Genomic DNA, 10,119 nt, shown 5'->3' with positions numbered 1-10,119 from the left:
CACAACGTCTAATAATACCATCTACTCCTTCTTTATAAAGGTGTGGGTCATCCCAGAAGTAATGTCTTAAATCATAAAAGAACATTTTCTTTTGCTGGTATGTGAAACTAGGTGGTATAAATTTAGCAACAATGTAATTAGCATAATCAGCATACCATGGAGCAGTATGAGAAGCATTTATGACAGCTAATTGTTCATCAGGAAAACTATCATCAATAGGTAGTGGGTCATCAAGAACATTCTCTAACCTAGACAAGTTGTCTGCCACGAGGTTCTCAGCTCCCTTTCTATCAATAATATGCAAATCAAATTCTTATAGCAAGAGAACCCATCTAATAAGTCTAGGTTTGGCATATTTCTTTTCCATAAGGTATTTAATAGCAGCATGATCAGTGTGAATAGTTACTTTAAAATCAACAATATAAGGTCTGAACTTATCACAAGCAAATACAACTGCTAAGAATTCTTTTTCAGTAGTAGCATAATTTCTCTGTGCAGTGTCTAGAGTTTTACTAGCATATTGAATAACATTTAACTTCTTATCGACTCTTTGTGCTAGAACAACACCTACAGCATAATCGCTAACATCACACATAATTTCAAAGGGTAAATTCCAATCAGGTGGCTGAACAATAGGTGCAGAAATCAAAGCTTTCTTAAGTATTTCAAATGCTTCTACAAAATCATCATGGAAGACAAAAGGAATATCTTTTTGCAGTAAATTAGTCAGAGGCCTAGACATTTTAGAAAAGTCCTTAATGAACCTCCTATAAAAACTGGCATGACCAAGGAAGCTTCGTATACCTTTAATGTCCTTGGAACACGGCATCTTTTCAATAGCATCAACTTTAGCTTTATCAACTTCAATACCTCTTTCAGAAATTTTATGACCCAAGACAATGCCTTCACTAACCATAAAGTGGCACTTCCCCCAATTCAAAACAAGACTAGTATCTTCGCATCTCTGCAAAACTCGTTCAAGGTTGCTCAAGCAATCATCAAAGGAGGATCCATAAACAGAGAAGTCATCCATGAATACCTCACAAATCTTTTCACAAAAGTCAGAGAATATAGCCATCATGCATCTTTGAAAGGTAGCTAGTGCATTACATAAACCAAAAGGCATACGTCTATAAGCAAAAGTACCAAAAGGGCAAGTAAAAGTAGTCTTTGCTTGATCGTCCGCTGACACAGGTATTTGAGAGAAACCAGAATAACCATCTAGAAAGCAGAAATGTGTATGTTTGGATAGTCTTTCTAGCATTTGATCAATAAAAGGTAAAGGGTAATAATCTTTTTTAGTAGCCTTATTTAATTTACGAAAATCAATTACCATCCTATAACCTGTAATAATTCTTTGTGGGATCAATTCATCTTTATCATTAGGAACAACAATAATACCTCCCTTCTTAGGGACACAATGGACATGACTTACCCACTGACTATCAGCAACGGGATAAATTATACCTGCCTCAAGGAGATTTAGTATTTCCTTTCTTACCACTTCTTTCATCTTAGGATTTAAGCATCGTTGATGATCAATAGATGGTTTGGCACCTTCTTCCAATTTTATTTTGTGTTGGCATGGAGTGGGACTAATGCCCTTAAGATCATCAAGAGTATATCCAATAGCAGCATGATGCTTCTTCAGAGTTTTCAATAACCTTTCCTCTTTCTGCTTTGAAAGGTTAGCACTAATATTAACAGGATATATCTTCTTTTCATCAAGATAAGCATATTTAAGAGTATCAGGTAATGGTTTAAGCTCAAACGCGGGATCACCCTTGGGTGGAGGAGGATCCCCTAGGATTTCAACACGCAAGTTGTGTTTCGGAATAGGAACCTGTTTAAAGAATACTTCATCCATTTCCCTTCTTTCATTCATAAACCTATCATTTTCATGGTCTAGCAAATATTGTTCTAACGGATAAGTAGGAGGCACGGCAATAGAAGCAAGACCAATAATTTCATCCTTACTAGGCAATTCTTTATCACGGGGTTGTCTACGAAATTTAGCAAAATTAAACTCATGAGACATATCTCCTAAACCAATCGTAACAACATCCTTTTCACAATCAATCTTAGCATTAATAGTGTTCAAGAAGGGTCTACCAAATATAATGGGACAAAAGTCATCTTGTGGGGAACCAAGAACAAGAAAATCAGCAGGATATTTAACCTTCCCACACATGACTTCAACATCTCTAACAATCCCAATTGGTGAAATAGTATCTCTATTGGCAAGCTTAATTGTAACAGCAATATCTTCTATCTCAGTAGGTGCAATGTCATGCATAATTTATTTATATAAGGAATGAGGTATTGCACTAGCACTAGCACCCATATCACATAAGCCATGATAACAATGATCTCCTATTTTAACAGAAATAAAAGGCATGCCTACAACAGGTCTATGTTTCTTAGCATCGGGTCTAGCAATTCTAGCAGCTTCATCATAGAAATAAATAACATGCCCATCAATATTATCGGCCAAGAGATATTTAACCATAGCAATACTAGGTTCAACTTTAATTTGCTCAGGAGGTGTATATGTTCTAGTATTACTCTTACGAACCACAGTTGAAGCTTTAGCATGATCCTTTATCCTAACAGGGAAAGGTGGTTTCTCAACATAAGTAGTAGGAACCATAGGATCATCATAAGTGATAACCTTTTCTTCAACTGTAATAGGTGCAACTACTTTTACTTTAGTGGGAGGATTATATTTAAACCACTTCTCCTTAGGGAGATCAACATGAGTAGAAAATGATTCACAGAAAGAAGCTACTATCTCAGAGTCAAGTCCATATTTAGTGCTAAATCCACGAAAAGCATCGATATCCATAAAAGATTTAACACAATCAAACTTAGGTGTCATACCTGACTCGTTACCATCGTAGGAATCCCAATCTTCAGAGTTGCGTTTAATTCTTTCCAATAAGTCCCACTTGAATTCAATAGTATTCATCATAAAAGTCCCAGCACAAGAAGTATCAAGCATTGTGTGATTGTTGAGAGAAAGCCGAGCATAAAAGTTTTGAACAATCATTTCTCTTGAGAGCTCATGATTGGGGCATGAATATAACATACTTAAGCCTCTCCCAAGCTTGAGCGATACTTTCTCCTTCGCGAGGCCAAAAATTATATATATATATATATATATATATATATATATAATTACGATCACGATGGACAAGATGCATAGGATAAAACTTCTGGTGAAATTCCAATTTCAATCGTTTATAGTCCCAGAATCCCATATCATCACATAGCCTATACCATATCAATGCATCTCCCTTCAAAGATAAAGGGAATACCTTCTTCTTAACAACATCATCGGGTATACCTGCAAGCTTAAATAATCCACAAACTTCATCCACATAGATAAGGTGTAAATCGGGATGCAATGTTCCATTTCCTGCAAAGGGATTAGCTAGCAGTTTCTCTACCATACCCGAAGGAATTTCAAAGTAAACATTTTCAGTAGGTTCAGTAGGTTGAGGAGCAACTCTTTGCTCTACTGGTCAGGGTGAAGATACCCCAAACAAGCCCCTCAAAGGATTAGTTTCCATAGTAACAAGTGACAGTAAATTTCAGCACACTATATAAATGTTTCCTTGCCAAGTTCCACTCACCAAAGGAGCTTCACTCCCCGGCAACGGCGCCAGAAAAGAGTCTTGCTGACCCACAAGTGTAGGGGATCTATCATAGTCCTTTTGATAAGTAAGAGTGTCGAACCCAACGGGGAGCACAAGGAAATGACAAGCGGTTTTCAGTAAGGTATTCTCTGCAAGCACTGAAATTGTAGGTAACAAATAGTTTTGTGATAAGATAATTTGTAACAGGTAACAAGCAATGAAAGTAAATAAAGTGCAGCAAGGTGTCCCGATCCTTTTTGTAGAAAAGGACAAGCCTGGACAAGTTCTTATAATGAGAAAAGCGCTCCCGAGGACACATGGGAATTATCGTCGAGCTAGTTTTCATCACGCTCATATGATTCACGTTCGTTGCTTTGATATTTTGATATGTGGGTGGACCCGTGCTTGGGTGCTGCCCTTTCTTGGACAAGCATCCCACTTACGATTAACCCCTATTGCAAGCATCTGCAACTGCAAAAAGAAGTATTAAGGTAAACCTAACCATAGCATGAAACATATGGTTCCAAATCAGCCCCTTACGAAGCAACTTATAAACTAGGGTTTAAGCTTCTGTCACTCTAGCAACCCATCATCTACTTATTACTTCCCAATGCCTTCCTCTAGGCCCAAACAATGGTGAAGTGTCATGTAGTCGACGTTCACATAACACCACTAGAGGAGAGACAACATACATCTCATCAAAATAACGAACGAATACCAAATTCACATGACTACTAATAGTAAGACTTCACCCATGTCCTCAGGAACAAATGTAACTACTCACAAAGCATATTCATGTTCATAATCAGAGGGGTATTAATATGCATTAAGGATCTGAACATATGATCTTCCACCAAATAAACCAACTAGCATCAACTACAAGGAGTAATCAACACTACTAGCAACCCACAGGTACCAATCTGAGGTTTTGGTACAAAGATTGGATACAAGAGATGAACTACAGTTCGAGAGGAGATGGTGCTGGTGAAGATGTTGATGGAGATTGACCCCCTCTCGATGAGAGGATCGTTGGTGATGACGATGGTGATGATTTCCCCCTCCCGGAGGGAAGTTTCCTCGGCAGAACAGCTCCGCCGGAGCCCTAGATTGGTTCCGCCAAGGTTCCGACTTTTGGCGGCGAAGTTTCGTCCCGTAAGCGTGCTTATGATTTTTCTTTTTCAGGGTAAAAGACTTCATATAGCAGAAGATGGGCACCCGAGGGCTGCTAGGTGGCCCACGAGGTAGGGTGCGCGCCCCCCACCCTCATGGCCAGGGTGTGGGCCCCCTCTGGTACTTCTTCCGCTGAATATTTATCATTAATTCCAAAAATGACTTTCGTGGAGTTTCAGGACTTTTGGAGCCGTGCAGAATACGTCTCTAATATTTGCTCCTTTTCCAGCCCAGAATCTCAGCTGCCAGCATTCTCCCTCTTCATGTAAACCTTGTAAAATAAGAGAGAATAGCCATAAGTATTGTGACATAACGTGTAATAATAGCCCATAATGCAATAAATATTTATATAAAAGCATGATGCAAAATGGACGTATCACTCCTCCTCCGTGCGCATGGGCTCAGGGCTTGGCGCCCTTGCTGGGGACGCCCCTCGGGGTGGCGTGGTTAATGGGGACGGTGTGTTGGGGGTGGCCCTTAGCGGCTCCCCTGCTGCTGTTCTCCTCCTGCAGCCACGGCAAGGTCAGTACTAAGAAATTGTACCCCTAACACACGCTGATGAGGAGTGGATGGTGAACGCACGCTGGGGGCTGAGCCGGGGGCTGCGCTGGGGGTTGTTGTCCGGGCTAATCTCCACCACTGGCGTGCGCTAAGCGCCCGCTGAGGCTGGCCGCCCGTCGAGGCCCTGGCTCTCTTCTCCAGCCTCTGGGCCAGTGTGTCCCTGTCCCTACAAAGATGAAGAAAGGTCAAGCAGGACGGCACGGTCTGACAGGGCAAAGATGACGAAGGACAGATACTTACTCGTCCTCTGCCTCTTCTCCCGCTGCCTTCCTCTTCCTCCTTGGGCTGAGAGACCCAAAATCAAAGTCGACTTCCGTGTCGACATCTGCAGGAGGAGGGGAAGGGGATGGAGTCCGGTGACGCTTGGACGAAGAAGAAGCAGTCGCTTTCTTCTTCGCCACTGTGGCCTTCGCCGCCTTCTTCACCGTCGCGGCCCTCGTCTGGCGCACGGGCTCCCCCTGGGCCTCTTGCCGTGGTTCGGTCCTGCCGGGCCGGACCGGCTCGCCAGAGCCGGCCCGCTGCAGGACGCGCCTTTTTCCTATGGTCGGAGGGTCGTCCACCTCGGCCTCCTCCTTGGTCGACTCCTCGACCACCTCCTCAACAAGGAGGGCCTCAGTGTTGGTGTCGCTGGTCTCCCCGGCAGACCCCACCCACTGGGCGAGCTCCCTCTCCTCCGCGGCCGCGCCAGCCTCACCCTCCACGCCACCAGCACTGCCGGCCGCCCTGGCGAGCTCCACCTCCACCACCCTGGCGGTGATGTAGTCTAGCTCCGCCTGGGTGGTCTCCTCAATGAGAAGCTGCTCGTCGTGGTCATAGCCCTCCGACAAGTTGTCGAAGAACTCCCGCACCTCGCGTGCCAGGGGCTTGGCCCAGGACGGGTCGAGGCCGTGCGTGTTGAAGATCTGCATCATGTCGAGGATGGCCGACTGGCAAGAATTGTTTCTCAGCGGGAACACACCCGGTGGCAACCCAAACAAGGTCCCCTTGAGGACCTTGTCGGCCTTCGCGGCCCTACTGGTCCTCCCCACCCTGCCACCGGCAAACACATCGAGCTGAAAGAGCCTCTGGCAGAAATGGGCATGTCCCATCATCGTGAAATTATGCTTCAGGCCGGGGTGGAGCCTCATGATGTCGGACGCATTCTTGAAGTCCTAGGCCGACCTCCCCTTGTTGTGCGGCGGGGCAATTTGGCGGCGGATAAAGTCTGCCCCAATCATGTCCAGCTTGAGCCCGGCCATGGTAAGGCGATGAATCCTTGTGGTGGCAATCGAGAGCTTCCCGTCCTGAGCGTCGAGGTCGCTCCAGTCCTCGCCGTGGGTCGGCGGGCTCTGACGAACCCGGCAGAACTCCGGCAGGTTCTTTCTCCTTGATCCAGCACCACCGGCCCCGCCACTCCTCCCACATCTCCTTGTGGGCACCCTCCAGATATGTGCCTTTGTCCCGGACCCTCGGGATCCAGGAGATGCTCCCGGAGAGGGCGCCCCCTGGTTGTAGGCGAGGGTAGAAGTAGCGGCGTAAGAGCGCCGTGCTGGGAAGCACCCCGGTGAAGCCCTCGCAGAGGTGGGCAAAGAATGCCATGCACGCCACGGTGTTCGGCGTAAGATCCAAAAGACGGAAGCCGAAGGTGCGCATGACATTGTTGAAAAAATCAGAGAAAGGGGGGCAAGCCCGCCGGAGAAGAAATCAACAAAAAAGGGGTACCGATTTGGTCCGGCCTTGACGCAGTTAGCAGGGATGACGCGCGTGGCAGGATGCCCCGTCGTCTCCGCTGCCCACAAAGGCCTGAAGAAGTCCATGAGGTGAAATACATCGACCATCGACGGGGAGAAGTAGGCAAACTACGCCCGCCGCACCGTCGCCTCGTTCTCCGGTGCCTCCCTCTCCCCGACATCCATGGCCGCCCCCTTGCCCTTGCCAGCCTTAGGCGCCATGGTGGCTGGGAGGAGGTAGAGGATGGAAAGCAATAGGGGCGCAGCAGCGACGATCAAGAGCGAGAGCTTGAGGAAGAAGAGGATGGCAACAGCGGTTCCGAGATTGGGGAAGGCGCAAAGGGTAAATGAGCAGCACGCCTGTGGTTACTCCTTTTCATGGGGAAGGCGGAGGCCGCCTCTTTACCATTTACTGCGACATGACGCCTGTGTGCAGTAGGCACCCCATGCATGCCCCCCACGTCACGCACAGCCCTCCACGTTGCACGTTCAATGCAGGTCATGGGGAAGCGCAGTGGACAAAGGAGTTACTATGGTAAAAATCGGCCCCGCCTACCCGCACACCGTTCTGGGCCTAGCCCAGCAACGCATTGCGCTTATGTGTGGCCCAGGCCCGGGGGCTCCTATCGGTGTACAAAAGTAGGGGCTCTGCTTTGTACCCCTTTACTTGTGCACGGGCAGTTAGAGTCACGCCCACGGCCACACTTAGCAGGGCAGAGGAGGGAAGACGAAGCCACAAGACGATCAAACCAACGCCAAGACAAAGACACAAAGAGTAAGAGGGCGAGGCATGCTCCCCTGGCAAGACCCTTGCCAGGGCAGCCTCTGCAGCCCTGGCAAGAGCCTTGCCGGGGCAACTTGCCCAATGCTAGCAGAGTGTGCCACCCTTGGGCCCCAGGTTTCCAACGCCATCACATTGGAACCAAGGCTCGGGAGGCGCCTCCGTGATGGCATGCAGATCTTCATGAAGATCATAAACACACCAGACCAGATGAGGACTAGAAGTCGACGATCCTCGGCCAGATCCTTGCCGAGGAAACCCACGAGACCTCTGGCAAGATCCTTGCCGGGGACGACCATGGTGCCTCGGCAAGACCCATTCCGAGGCCCCGGTAAGACCCTTGCCGAGGACATCAATGGGGCCGCGGTCAGGCCCGCACCTGCCAAGGCTCCACTGCCGCTCCCATGGAGCTGCCAGCCAGGCTGGCACCTGCGTGGTGACGTGCGGCCTCCAAACCAACTCAGCAAGTGCCTGCATGGTGGCATGCAAATCTTCGTGAAGACGCTTCCACCGTGCCACCTTAGCAGCCTGCCAGCCTACATGGCACCGCCCGCCTCGCTAGCTTGGACGCGTTTCGAAGCAAGGCGAGGCGGCAGCAAAGCGAGGGGACACCTAAGGGGCGCATTTAATGTGTTTTGTCCCGTAATGACAGAAGATAGACTCAGCACCAAATGCACTTTCCACCTCCTGTGTGCCACTGCGACAACCCCTTTTTCCTATAAAAGGAGGCCCGAGGCATAGTGGAGGGGGATTCGGCTCTTTTGCACAAGTCGCGTATCCTAGCTAGCTCAAGAACACTCAAATACACACCAAAGCAGGACTAGGGTATTACGCATCCTCGCGGCCCGAACCTGGGTAAATGATCCGTGTGCTAGTTCCTGGACCCACTCTTTTCACAACCCCGCACCCGCCGACCACAGTAGGGATTCCAGTGATCCCATAGGTGTCGTTCGCACCGACAACTCCTCAGCAGAATGGCGTCGTGGAGCGCAAGAACAGAACTCTTGTTGAGATGGCTCGCACCATGCTTGATGAATACAAGACACCACAACGCTTTTGGCCGGAAACTATTGATACTGCATGCCACATCATCAACAGGGTATATCTTCACAAATTCTTCAAAAAGACCTCATATGAACTCCTCATTGACAAGAAACCCAATGTAAGTTATTTCAAAGTCTTTAGTGCTAAATGCTGGATTAGAGATCCTCACCATCACTCTAAATTTGCATCGAAAGCACATGAGGGCTTTATGCTTGGTTACGGAAAGGACTCGCACACCTATAGAGTCTTCAACATTAATCATCACAAGATTGTTGAAATTGTAGATGTGTGGTTCGATGAAACTAATGGCTCACAAAGAGAGCACCTACCTCCTGTGCTAGATGAAATTTCACTTGAGGAATCCATCAAGTTCAAAGCTATTGAGGACATCATCCCTACCGAAGAATCTGCTGAAGAAGTCATTCCAGATCGTGAAGAAAATCACACTGGCGCCACTGAAGAAAATGGTCCTGAAGAAATGGCCGGGCCTAAGCAAAGTCGTCAACCTGCACATTCTCGCGTTGCAAATGAAGTGCAGATCAAGAAAATCATCGATGAAATCAACACACCAGGTCCTCTCACACGCTCAAAAGCTTCACACTTGTCTAACTTTTGTGGGCATTTTGCGTTTGTCTCTATCACAGAGACCACTAAAGTTGACGAAGCATTCATGGAATCTAAGTGGATTCAAGCCATGCAACATGAATTGCATCAATTCGAGCTCAACAATGTGTGGGAGCTTGTCAAGCGACCAGACCCACGCAAGCACAACATCATCGGTACCAAATGGATCTACCATAATAAACAAGATGAAAATGGCCTTGTGGTGAGGAATAAGGCTCGTCTAGTAGCTCAAGTCTACACACAGGTTCAAGTAATTGATTTCGATTAAACTTTTGCACCTGTTGCTAGAGGTCAGTGACGCTGCGATGGCCAAGTATTTCACCATGATGTTGGATGGGACTGCCCGCACTTGGTTAAAGGGGCTACCGCCTAATTCCATCGGGTCATGGGCAGAGTTAAAATCCCGGTTCATTCAGAACTTCAAGGATACATGCAAGCAACCCATGTAAATTGTGGATTTGACTAGTTGCAAGTGGGAGGAGGGCGAGTCCACAACCCATTGGGTGCGCCGGGTCAAGGCCATAATACATTCATCTAATAAGATGGATGCCGGCTCTGCAGTCTTAATGTTGGAGAAAAATTGCCATTTTCA

Source organism: Triticum aestivum, chromosome 1B (assembly GCF_018294505.1).
Source record: "Triticum aestivum cultivar Chinese Spring chromosome 1B, IWGSC CS RefSeq v2.1, whole genome shotgun sequence".
In the NCBI taxonomy this organism is placed as follows: Eukaryota; Viridiplantae; Streptophyta; class Magnoliopsida; order Poales; family Poaceae; genus Triticum; species Triticum aestivum.
The sequence above is the reverse complement of the archived record's forward strand: the minus strand, read 5'-3'. Positions refer to the sequence as shown.